Raw genomic sequence first — 12,929 nt, forward strand, 5'->3', positions numbered from 1 at the left:
GTCAGCATTTTTCACAATAACCAAGATATAGAAGCAACTTAGGCCAGGCGCAGTGGCTCACGCCTGTAATCCCAACACTTTGGGAGGCCAAGGCGGGCGGACCACCTGTGGTCAGGAGTTCGAGACCAGTTTTGCTAAAATGGCGAAACCCCATCTCTACTAAAAATACAAAAATTAGCCGGGTGTGGTGGTGTGCGTCTGTGATCCCAGCTATGCAGGGGGCTGAGGCAGAAGAACTGCTTGAACCCAGGAGGCAGAGGTTGCGGTGAGCCGAGATCATGCCATCACACTCCAGCCTGGGGGACGAGAGTGAGACTTCATCTCAAAAAAAAAAAAAAAAGGCAACTTAAATGTCAGCTGCGTAAAGTAACTGTGGTACGTGTGTATGTGTGTGTGTGTATTGTGTATGCATATAATCATATATATAATGAATATTATTCAGCCTTTAAAAAGGAGATCCTGACATTTGCCACAAAATGGATAAACCTGGAGGACATTATGCTAAGTAAAAGGTAAGCCAAACACAGAAAGAAAAATATTGCATTATCTCATATGTGTAATCTATTTCTTTAAAAAGGTCAAATATACAGACACGGAATAAAACAGTGGTAACCAGGGATCCAGTGGAGAAGGAAAGTGGAGGATGTATGTCAAAGGATATAAAGTTGCAGATACATAGGGTGAAGAAGGCTAGAGACCAACATGAAGATGTGAAAAAGACTGTAGTTAATAATATTGCAGTTTTTGGGATCTTTGCTAAATGAATAGATTTTAGCTGTTCTTAGCACACACACAAAAAAATAGCTATGTGAGATGATAGATATTTTAATTTGCTTAATTATATTAACCTTTTTACTATCTATATGTATCTCACCTCATGTTGCATACACCTTAAATATACACAACACGATTTATTTAACAAACCAACGTTTACTCAAAAAACAAAAGAGAAAATAGACATGAAAACTCCATTTTATGTGTTGAACAGCAGATTAGACACAGGCGAACAGAAAATTAATGAACAGAAAGATAGGTCAAAAGTAAACATCCAGATAGAAGCATAAGCAATTAAAAGAAGGAAAATGGGCCAAGGTGCTTGTAATTCCAATGCTTTGGGAGGCTAAGACGGGCAGATTGCCTGAGGCCCAGAGTTCCAGACAAGCCAGGCTAACACAGTGAAAGCCCCTCTCTACTAAAAACACACACACATTTTGATGAGCATGAGTCCCAAGTAGCTGGGAGTACAGGCATGTGCCACCATACCCAGCTATTTTTTCTTGTGAAGCACAAGAATTCCTTGCTCCAGAGGTTGCACTGAGTCGAGATGTTGCCCCTGCACTCCAGACTGGGCGACAGAGGGAGACCATGTCTCAAAAATAAATAAATAAATAAAATAAAGTAAATAACATAAAAGAAGGAAAATGTAGACTAGAGGGTAAGAGCACATGTAACATGGTGAAAGGCTCTAAAATATATTTAATTAGGGGAAAAGAGTTGAGAATTATTAGGAATCAATTATCAAAGAGGTCATGTCTCTGAATTGTCAAAACCTGGAAGTGACATAATGCCACAGACATAAAAGTAATAAAAACCTTAAGTGGGGGAAACTAAAAAATACCAGACTACAAAACATCAAAAAGTATAACAGAATTGTTGAAAACCAAAGATGTAGAGAAAAGCTTAAAAACAGTCAGAAGTCAAGATGGGAGCAGAGATAGGAGGAAGTAAAGGAAATTTTACCTACAAAATAACACTAAGCTTTACAGCTGACATTACAACAGCAACAATAAACGCCAAATTACAATAGAAAATATTTTCAAATAGTTAAAAGTAACTGCAAACCACTTGGAATTCTCTACCCTCTAAAAAACAATGTCTTCATTAGCAACTTCCACTGTCATTGGAGTTATTCACGTTCCCTCTATGTTTAATGTATACGTATTTACTCAGCTAGTTTGTCTATATTTTCAATTCACCATGACAAACAGGTTTTGTATTTATATTTGGTTTGATCATCTATCACACGGCCTACCTTGTCATAGGCATTAATAAATGTTGTTAATCCTATTGAGAGGTGACAACATGGTAGCAGCCCTCGCTAGCTCTCGGCGCCTCCTCGGCCTCAGCGTCCCACTCTGGCGGAGCTCCAGGAGCCCTTTAGCCCGCCGCTGAGCTGTGGGGGCCCCTCTCTGGGGCTGGCCGAGGCCGGCTCTCTCTGCTCACCGGGAGGTGTGGAGGGAGCGGCACTGCGGAGGCGGCGGGGGGGCGGGGCGGGGCGGAAGCCGGGGCGGCAGCCGGGCGGCGCGGGCTCCACGGGAGGGGGGCGGCGCCGGCTCGAGGGGCCCCGCACTACACGCTGCCGCCCGCCGCCACCCGCTGGGCTTGATCACGGATGAGCTTCCTCCGGGTTGCCTGAGTGCCCGGGCCCCCTGCCACAAAGTCCCGCAGCCAGTGCCATTGAGAGGTGAAGCAGGCCGGCCTGCTGGGTCCCACGGGAACTTGGAGACATTTTCTGACTAAAAGATTGAAAATGTACCAATCAGCACTCTGTGTCTAGCTAAGATTTGTAAACGCACCAATCAGCACTCTGTGTCTGGCTAATCTGGTAGGAGACTTAGAGAACTTTTGTGTCTAGCTAAAGGATTGTAAATGCACCAATCAGCACTCTGTGTCTAACTAAAGGTTTGTAAATGCACCAATCAGCGCTCTGTGTTTAGCTAAGATTTGTAAACGCACCAATCAGCGCTCTGTGTCTGGCTAATTGGGTAGGGGACTTGGAGAGCTCTTGGAGAGCTTTTGTGTCTAGCTAAAGGATTGTAAATGCACCAATCAGCGCTCTGTGTCTAGCTAAAGGTTTGTAAATGCACCAATCAGCACTCTGTCAAAATGGACCAATCAGCTCTCTGTAAAGTGGACCAATCAATTTTCTGTAAAATGGACCAATCAGCTCTCTGTAAAATGGACCAATCAGCTCTCTGTAAAATGGACCAATCGGTAGGATGTGGGTGGGGCCAGATAAGGGAATAAAAGCAGGCCAGCCAGCGGGGGCTGTGCTCTATTTGGTTTCTTTGCAAAAAGTAGGGGGTGGTTTTTCTTTTGCTCTTGAAGGTGAGGCTTGCTGCTCTTAAGTTTTTGGGTCTGTGTCGTTTTTATGAGCTGTAACACTCACCGTGGAGGTCCGCAGCTTCAGTTCTGAAGTCGGGGAGACAACGAACCAAGCAGAAGGAAGAAACTGCGTACACATGAGCTTCTGAAGGAACAAACTCCGGAGGCACCATCTCTAAGAACTGTAACACTAGCTGCGAGAGTTAGAGGCTTCATTCTTGAAGTCAGCGAGAGCAAGAACTCACTAGTTCCGGGCACACCATGTGTAAGTGATCAATCTCTTGACAATAGTTCCTCCTGAAAGTTAATCTTAAAATTCTTCTTTAAATAGTACTAAAATGGAAATACTGATTTTCTTTAAAGTGAAGGTGTTTTTTCTTATTAAAAAAGATGTAAAGTAATTTAAATTGAATGCACATGTCAAAGGCATGTCTTTCAGTGACCCACATGATTATTTGGTCCAATTGACATTGCTCCATTGTCTGGGGAAACACACAGGGTCCTGGGTCTCGTGCTGAGAAAATTAGTGATAGACACAGATGGAGCCGGATTAAGGCAGTGGAAAGTTTAGTAGGTAAGAAAGAAAAGAATGGCTTTTCCTTAGAGGAGAGCTCCAAACCAAATAACTCCACAGGGGGCAGAAGTCAGTCGGTTACATTGGGAGGCTTGAGAAGGTGGTGTCTGATTTGCATAGGGCCGAAGAGGTTGGCTTGACCAGGTGTGGTGTTCAAGTAGCCCCCCAAAAAAGTCCTGCCCACGCTAACTTTCATTATGTAAATGTGGCTAGTTGGCTGAGTCGCCATGATACGTATACACATGGCCTCTACCTGGCTCACTGTCATGATGTCTGCACAAGTGGTAGCAAAGAAAAAGTAGAGGGAACCACCATGTTGAGTGTACCTGACTCTGAGCCTCTTGTATTTACATATGGCATATCAATACTTGCAGGTCTGGCTTTTCAGGCTGCTGTTAGAAATGAAATGTTTTGGGGATTGCTTTTTTATTAAAGGGAAAAGCCTTACTGAGGACATTTTTCCCTTTCTAGCTGTCTAAAATAATTTCTTAGTAACTTCTGTAATATAATTCCAGGAACATTAAAAAGTAACTGAAGTTTAGTGACATCCACAAATTTAATTTTCAGGAACTAGCATTGTGTGCGTGGCTGTGTGTTATGCTTCTTCAGTTAGCCCCATTCTTTAAGTTCATCAGTTCACATCATCTACTTTTTTAATATAATCAATAAAATCAAATTTTATCAGTTACCATAGATATGTTTCTAAAATACAACTTTGGTTTCTTTTGAAATAAAATTTATTTTACTTTTTATATTTGTTTAACTTTTTAGGTTGATACAAATGTATACAAGAGTTGCAGAAATAGCACAGAACCCACTTACCTATCCAGCTTCCCAAGTGGTTGCTTATGTAATCAAAAAATGCAGTTATAAAAAACAGCAAGTTGACTTTAATGTAATACTATTAGCCAATCTAGGGATTTTATTCAACTTTTACTCTGTCACTAATATTCCTTTTCAGTTCCAGAATCCAATTCAGGCTCACATATTGAATTTAGTTGGCATATTTCCATAGTTTCCTCTAATATGGGAATAATTTCTCTGTCTTGACTTTGAAACTATTGAAGATTGCTGGTTATTTTGTAGAACGCATATCGATTTGCATTGTCGAATATACACTACGGAAATGCTGTGTTGTTATTACATGATTACATTATCTGATGTTGATAATATTACTGAGATATTTGTAAGAGAGGACCATGTTTCCAAAATATGTACATGAATAAAAAAATTTAGGAACAACCTCTGCAAGCGTCTGTACTCCATCAAATTTAAGACGTGTTGATTATAAGATGCTTCATTGGATTTACCTGCAATATTTAGAAGGAAAAACTAATGCTTTCGTGAAAAGTACAATGCAATAACTTTCTAACTAGAAATGTTACAAAAGTTGAAAAATTTGTTTTTATTTAAATAATAAAAGTGCAGATATCATGAACAGTTATTTACCAGGTTCATAAAAAGCGGTCTGACAGTAGCTTAACACCACGACTGCCACCAGACCAGCTGTGATTGGGATTCCCTTCTCAGGTTCAGAGATGTTAAAATGGGGGTGGGGGGGGGGGGGGGGGGGGGGGGGGGGGGGGGGGGGGTGGAAAAAAGTATTTTAAGTAAAAAACAAAATGAATAGCGAGGCCAAGCCACTTTCTTCTTTAACGCGGTGTCTTGAGGGGTTTTGTCTGCGGCTTGTCCTGCTACAGATTAACACCCTCAAGCAATGGTAAAAAGTCACACTTCAGGCCGGGCGCGGTGGCTCAAGCCTGTAATCCCAGCACTTTGGGAGGCCGAGACGGGCGGATCACGAGGTCAGGAGATCGAGACCATCCTGGCTAACACGGTGAAACCCCGTCTCTACTAAAAAATATAAAAAACTAGCCGGGCGAGGTGGCGGGCGCCTGTAGTCCCAGCTACTCGGGAGGCTGAGGCAGGAGAATGGCGGGAACCCGGGAGGCGGAGCTTGCAGTGAGCTGAGATCCGGCCACAGCACTCCAGCCTGGGCGACAGAGCAAGACTCCGTCTCAAAAAAAAAAAAAAAAAAAAAAAAAAGTCACACTTCATATTGTGTACAGTGGAAATTCATTCATTCTTGTGGTAGGGGAATAACATGATCATAACATGTTGTGGTTGTTAGGGGGGTGCTTATAAGAGAGAATAGTATTTCCAGAATGTGAGAAAGGTCTTATGCATTGGGATATATTACCTTACCCCAACACCAGGAATGGCAATAAGGGAAAAAGTTTGAGTTTGGGGATCATACTGTTGAGAAAAAAAACGACGTCTATTCACTTGCCTATGCTTAACATAGCACCATAACCACAGTGCTAAGTTAATAGTCTCTTGCTTTAGTGTAAACATTGGGAAAAGCTTTAAAAAATTTAGAAAACAAATACAAAGATCCTAAAACCATGATTTTCCAAGCTGAAGGTCATTTTCCCATTTCACAGCGTGATGTTTCATGGAAATGCTTTATATTCACCTAATTATTGAGTAACGAATACAATTGCAACAATAGGAAATTTAATAAGACAACAGGAAACAAACTTAGAATTATGAGTATTAGTTTACTAGAGTGGCAGATTTTTACCTGTGTAAAGTAAAAAAATGCATTTCCAAAAATGGATAGTATAGCATAGAAAACCTGAATTATTTTAATTAGAGAATCAATCTGGCAGCTTAATGTTGAAGAAGCAAAGCCATTTCATTGTATTTGCATAGACCTACCTCTAAGGGAACTGCCCGGGACAATCCTTTATGCCTATTGTCCTGGCATAATTATTAATACCATTCTCTTTCACTGTCAACGCTTTTCAAGTTTGACAATAAGTCATGTGACCACTGAACTGATAATTTAAGTTGTAAATTATTAATTTAGAATATACAATGTCAAAAATACATTTATTTGGACATTAATTTGTGTAAGTGTATGAAGAGCAAGAACCTAAAATTGTAAATGTTATGTAATAAACTCCCAAAACTTGTTTTTAATGTAAAAAATGCATTTATACTCTGAGTTTCTTACATCACTTTTATTTTCCATGCTTATTTGAGGTATATGGGATGCCCAGGAACTTTTGTAACATAAGACAAATAAGTATAAAAACATAGTGAATTTGGAGCAGTTAGGAGCATGATATTTCCCATAGCATTTGAATCCTGGCTCGGCAACTATCACTAAGTAACTTTGCAGACTCACTCTAAGCCTTCTGTGTCTCAGTTTTTAAATCTCTAAATTAGAGGTAATTGTAACATTTACCTTAAAGTATTGCTGTAAGAACCGAATGAGTGATAACGCTCTATATAAATTCGAGAACGTCTCTGGCATTTTGTAAGCATTACATGAGTACAGGTAGCCCCCAACTTAACTACAGTTCAATTCATGGTTTTTAACTTTAGGATGGTGTGAAAGAAATACATGTTGAGTAAAACTATACTTGAAATTTTGTATTTTCATCTTTTCCCAGGCTAGTGATACGCAGTATGATGCTCTCTCCAGATGCTGGGCAGTCAGCCAGGGTATCATCAGGATAAACCACCAACATTCTTCAGCGTGCAGTGTTGTCAGATAATTCTGCCCAGCTGCAGGCTAATGCAAGTGTCCTGAGGATGTTCAAGGTAGGCTAGTCTATGCTATGATTGATGTTCAGTAGTTTAGGTGTAGTAAATGCATTTTCGACTTAAAATACTTTGAATTTATCATGCGTTATAGGGACATAACCCTATCATGAGTTGAGGAGCATCTATATTTAGATGAATAGATAAAGGGGAATTTGGGGATTATTGCCTCTTATACAAGTTCAAATTCACTTGGGAAAAGGGAGGAGGTTGATGGGTTTTTATGTACAACACTGTGAGAACACAAAGTATAAACAAGAAACTTGACCCGAAAAGAGACAGTGAATCTTTAACACACTTCAGGACTCAGGGCGCCACACAGGTCTAAGGTAACTTGCAGGAATATGACATGGGTACAACTTTCAAGAGCTTTGAATTTATTTCTTAAAAGAGCTCAACATAAAACCAAAGTGAGAGCAAGAACATTTTAGTTTTCTTCTCTTGTTTTACTCCATGTTTCATATATTAACAAACCATGTTTGATATTACTTTTAAAATATTTTGAAAATGTGTCCATATTTGATTACTTTCATTTATACTACATACTCCATGACATCATCTCATTTATTTCAGTTGACCCCTAATTTGTCTCCCTGTTCTGCCCTTGCTCTCTTTTCAGTGTATTTCCTCCGAGTAGCAAGAAATCTTCAGTTAAGGCAGAAGACTTGTCTTGTCTCTCAGAACCATCCATTGGTTTCCTGTTTCAGTTACCATAACAGTTAGAGTCCTTAGAATTGTATACAAAGCACTCCGTGCTTACCTCTTTATTAAACTTTTTTTTCTTTTTTTAAAAATTTTTATTTACTTTTTTATTTCAATAGGTGTTTGGGGAACAGGTGGTGGTTGGTTATGCGAATAAGTTCTTCAGTGGTGATTTCTGAGATTTCAGTGCACCCATCACCCAAGCAATGTACACTGTACTCAAATGTGTAGACTTTCACCCCTCACCCCCACTCCCACCCTTTTCTCCAAGGTTACCGTTGGTGTATAGCAGATTTGTGTACATTAATTTTGTATCCTGAAACTTTGTTGAGTTCATTTACAAGTTCTAGGAGCTTTTTGGATGAGTCTTTAGGGTTTTCTAGGTATATGATCATATCAGCAAACAGCGACAGTTTCACTTTCTCTTTATTATACTTTCTAGTATTCTCTGTTTTCCTTATTTTCATAGAAGCCACAATGGTTCCATGCTTGTACCCGGCAGACACATTGATGACTCATGGGTTTGCTCTTCTTCCTTCTACGTGAAAAATCTCCCCCCAATATAGCAATGTGGCTCCAAGATACACTTAGGATCTTTGCTAAACTTTTTTCTTTAGTAAACCCTTTTCTTGACTCTAGTATAGAGAAGAAATTCTCATCTGTTTGGTCTAGATTGACAACATTTCAAGGCATGTATAATGGGTAAATGCTTCTCAAAAAGGCTGAGGCTTGTTAAACTTGGGCCATGTTTTTCCTGTGATTAGTGTGTATTTCATTCAACTTTATGTGTATCTTTTATAAAACAGTGTAATATACAACAATTCTGAGGAAAGTGCTTTTGTGGAATAAAGCATTGAATTTTTTAGTTTTCTGAGCCTAACTCTGTTTTTGGAGTTAGAGAAGAAATGGAGGCATTCCATCATTTAGGAGTTTCTCTTCTTCAAGTACACTGCCCTTCCTGGTAGCCCTCTACAAAAAGTCAGACATTCCAAATAATCTTTTTCTCCTTTCCAAAAACAACTCATCTCTAGAACACTTGGCCAGTGCCCACTTAGTATACAGCATATTGTAGATTGAGTTCACAAACCTGCTTAGCCAGAATGTGCTGTCAGCATTCTTTGCATCAGAAGACCAAACTTAGATTTGTTGTGTTCAGAAAGATAAGAATATATTATAAATTTAAAATACTAATAATTTTCTACAGAACATGTTTATGTACAAAATATAGACAAAAATTTTACTAGCTGTTAAAAGGGTGATTGCTATATGATCACAATATTCTTCAATAATATGATCAGTAGATGTGTCTTCTCAAAATGTCGTAAAATAATATTTCAAAAACATTTCTCAAAACAGGTAGGTCACAGTCTGTTAAATAAAAGGAAAAGAAACCAGTGTATATTTATTAACAAATAGGTATTCCTTGAATGAATATGTTTTGGGCTTTTTACTCTTAGTGTTGCTTTTGCTTCTCTGGATACTTCCCCCTATAAAATGATTAGTTGCCATGCTCAGATGTCATGTGTTGAATCTGAGTTGTCAACTCTTGTGAGTTGCCAAAGTATATCGAAATAGAATCAGACATTCAAAAAAACCAGTCATCTCTTTAATGATAGCTTGAAGACACTATTATTTTGATATTGAATTTTCTGCATCCACCCCAGATAAAAATGTATGTTAATAATGTAACTTAAACATTAACAATTGTTTTGGAATGCCAGTTCATCTCCTTTATGGGCATTGAAGAGATTAAGTGACCTAAGATGCTTTATTTTGGAGGATACAAATATGCTTATTGCAGCAGAATCTGCCCTGGCAAGAATGTAAATAACATAGTGAATAGTGAACTCAGTGCATTGCGTTTGTCTTCTAGATTCATTATCAAAGTGTCCTTTGAATTTAACATTTTTCATTTAAAAAATGAAGACCAATACACTAAGGAAGCATTTTGTTTTCAGAAGTGATAACATTGGGAAATTCTTATGTAAGAATTAGTTAGGTAAAATGTCTTTAACTGAAGAATTGATTCAATCGCCAGATGAACTGAGAAATGTTTCTCTGAAGGCAGACCTATTATATTTTCACCTTCAGGCACCAGGGGGTAACATGTCTTATTAATGTCTCTATTAAAATTGACCTGCTTCCATAGGTATGGTAACAAATAGGCAGCTCATCAAATAAAGTGAATGCTTTTAAAAGGATTTTAAAATGCATAGCTATGCATTTTCAAAAAACAAATTTCCATTTTGATGCAGGAAAATGAGGAAATTTCAATACACTGAATCACTTCTAGCTAGAAGATAGCAATTTAGGTCATTATTATTGGGAAAATACCAGATATGATCATATTATAGGAAGCTACTTAACAAGTAGCATTAGTTATATATTATAAGGATGAATTTTACATAATTTTCCTTACAGAGATTGTGCATTTTCTATAAATAAATGCAATATTGAGGTTACTTAATTGGAAATTTGACTTACCCAGCATGTATTGTTTAAAGAGATAGTCATGCATTCCAAATCCAATTTATATAAGGCATAAATTGTAACACTAACAGATAAGCTTGGTTTTCCTAAAATCTCAGGATCAAGCAGACAAACTCTGGTTATAACTTGATCAGTCATCTCTATGCTGTGACTTGTGTATTCATCTGCTGAAGACATCTATGTGATATCCTCAAATAATTACAGAAGTTTGTAGAAATTACATAGACTGTACACCAGAAAAAGGCAGGGTTCATAATTTAACTGACAAATGAGATAAAATCTCAGACTCTTCATTGTTCTTGACAGTTTTGGCAATGGACATGTGATAGTGACAGATGTGTTCTGAAAGAGGAGAACTAAGGTCCTTGAGGATGGATTGAGAGGATTTGAGGGAAGCGTGTGTAAGTTATGGTGAAAATGACAAATTTTATGGTCAACAGCTCTATAAGTGATCCTCCATTTTATTGCCTATAATCAAGGATGAATTGGATGAGTGATTGCAGAATAAAATATTGAATAGCATCCTGGTTATTACTAACTCCTCTGGGGAGGGAAAGTTACTCATTAACTGGCAGGGACCCTCTTGTCCACCTCACTTTAACGACTAGTATTAAGTCTGCAAGGTAGAGAGAAAATCTAAACTCTTTCCAGATGCAGTTTACAGAGATGCACACCAACACCGGACAGGAAAAGAAGCAGTTTACAACTATGGACAGAAACCAGGCAAATATTAAATTTCCATGGGTTCTCTTTGGAAAGATAAAGGGTGTAATTAATGCTTATAAAGGAAAAATTGCAATAGCTGGGACATCTTAGGGCTTAGACCTTCCTAAACTTCTTAGAGTTGTTAGGATGAGACGGTAAAAGATCTCAGACCCTCCTGTGCAGTAGGTCTTGGCTGTAATAGTGGAGCTTTGGCTCTCTAGGAGATAGATCCTTCGAAGAGGTGAATTCCCGTGGGAAAAAAATATCAATGAAACGTTAACCTAGTACCAAGGTTTTTATAACCTTAGATTGGGTTTACGTAGCTGTGACTTTATCCCACTGGAGTATGTGAAACAAAGCAATCTAGGTATATTTTTTTTGTGTTTATCCTTGTGTGCCATGGAAAGCTTCACTAGATACTAGGTAGAAAACTGGGAAGAATAGTAGAGAAGTTATCTTAGCAATGGGGCAGGAGATGCCGTGGATTTAAGTGTACTCCTCAAAGGAGTCATGGCTGTGTGAGTCAAACTTGAGTCATTCAGAGGGAGCACATCCACTGGCCCCAACCCAGAAAGCAGTGTGACTGACACTATTGAGAGAAGAGATTCTCAAAACTGCCATAGATAGTGTCAGTCATGATATTCTCACAGCCTGATGGACCAGACACATTTAAAGTCAGTTTGATTGAGGCATTGGAAACTGAAAGTAAGTGTACTTTGCATGTTAGCTGCAAGCCACTCCCTACTGATGTGATCATCTTCTACCCCAGCCTCAGATGCTTTAAGAAAGATGAATAGAACTTGGGAGCAAGATGCCCCTGTCTCCAAAGAAAAATTAAAATGATATGCATACATTCAAGTTTGCAAGGGAAACTTTGACCCTGGAATCTAGAACCCTGTAGGTAAGCTACAGCAGAACACTGAGTGTAATACACTGTGAAAGATTTCAGTGAACTCTATGTATGAGTGCTTATGCAAATGCATGTCTGGGGCAATATATGATATAGCCCATTTTCTATGCTGGTTATGTGAAGTGTTGAGTACAGGTTGTAGGAAGGACCTTTTAAAGCTTCTCTGTACCCTAATTATCTTATTAACTTTGCCTCAGTTCCCATGATACCTATCTTCCTTGATTCTTTCTTCTGACTATGTATTTTCCAGGATTGATACTATGTTATGTGTAATTCTCTAGTTTCAACCCTTTATTAACTGATGTATGTATTTTTCATGGCAATTTGCCTGTCCAAGTATTTAGCTCATGCTCAACACATTGAGTTGACACATCCTTGTTCACATAAAAGTATAGACAGAGTCCTCTACTACTACCCCTCTCTTGCCCCACAGGAACAGTTCTTCTGTACATCCCCTTAGATAAAATGATCAAAATATGAGAAGGAGAGACAAAGTGTGGTGAGCGTGAGTAAATCACATTAATACAGGGAGAACATTTGGCTGCGTCAATTTTGCTCTGTGTGCTTTTTGTAAGTATATTTACCAGCCTTGTTGAGACCAAAGTTTGGGCCAAAAATATGAGTACCTGGCAGTTAATGCTAAAATAGAACTATATAGCATAATTTGTAACACTCTGAAAAGAAAAAATTTGAAGATGTTTATTTTGATTTTGTTTGAAAACTCCAATCATGGATATAAAATTCCTAATTTGCCTACCGCGTGAACAAGTAGTACATCCTTGTATTTGTATAGCATCTGTTTCCATGGAATATAAGTAGTAAATGTTAGCT

The 12,929-nt window shown here is 38.6% G+C and overlaps 2 long non-coding RNA genes across 10 annotated transcripts in view; one reads left to right on the forward strand and one right to left on the reverse strand.

Moving 5' to 3' along the window:
• LOC103882673 overlaps positions 1-2,183 on the reverse strand; it is a 176,374-nt gene extending 174,191 nt beyond the window's left edge. For 3 of the 7 annotated variants that reach the window (XR_004183351.1, XR_004183349.1, XR_004183348.1), the window contains exon 1: positions 2,033-2,183. This is a non-coding gene — a long non-coding RNA (uncharacterized LOC103882673). The remainder of the gene's footprint in view (positions 1-2,032) is intronic. The other 4 variants (XR_004183350.1, XR_002520855.2, XR_004183352.1 and 1 more) reach the window with 2 other exon arrangements.
• Positions 2,184-2,967: 784 nt separating this feature from the next.
• The window catches only part of LOC103882672, a 150,940-nt gene continuing 140,978 nt past the window's right edge, over positions 2,968-12,929 (forward strand). For 2 of the 3 annotated variants that reach the window (XR_001900529.3, XR_001900530.3), the window contains exons 1-2: positions 2,970-3,370; positions 7,141-7,291. This is a non-coding gene — a long non-coding RNA (uncharacterized LOC103882672). Of the gene's footprint in view, positions 3,371-7,140; positions 7,292-12,929 lie in introns of all 3 variants that reach the window. The other variant, XR_001900532.3, reaches the window with a different exon arrangement.

Source organism: Papio anubis, chromosome 4, assembly GCF_008728515.1.
Source record: "Papio anubis isolate 15944 chromosome 4, Panubis1.0, whole genome shotgun sequence".
In the NCBI taxonomy this organism is placed as follows: domain Eukaryota; kingdom Metazoa; phylum Chordata; class Mammalia; order Primates; family Cercopithecidae; genus Papio; species Papio anubis.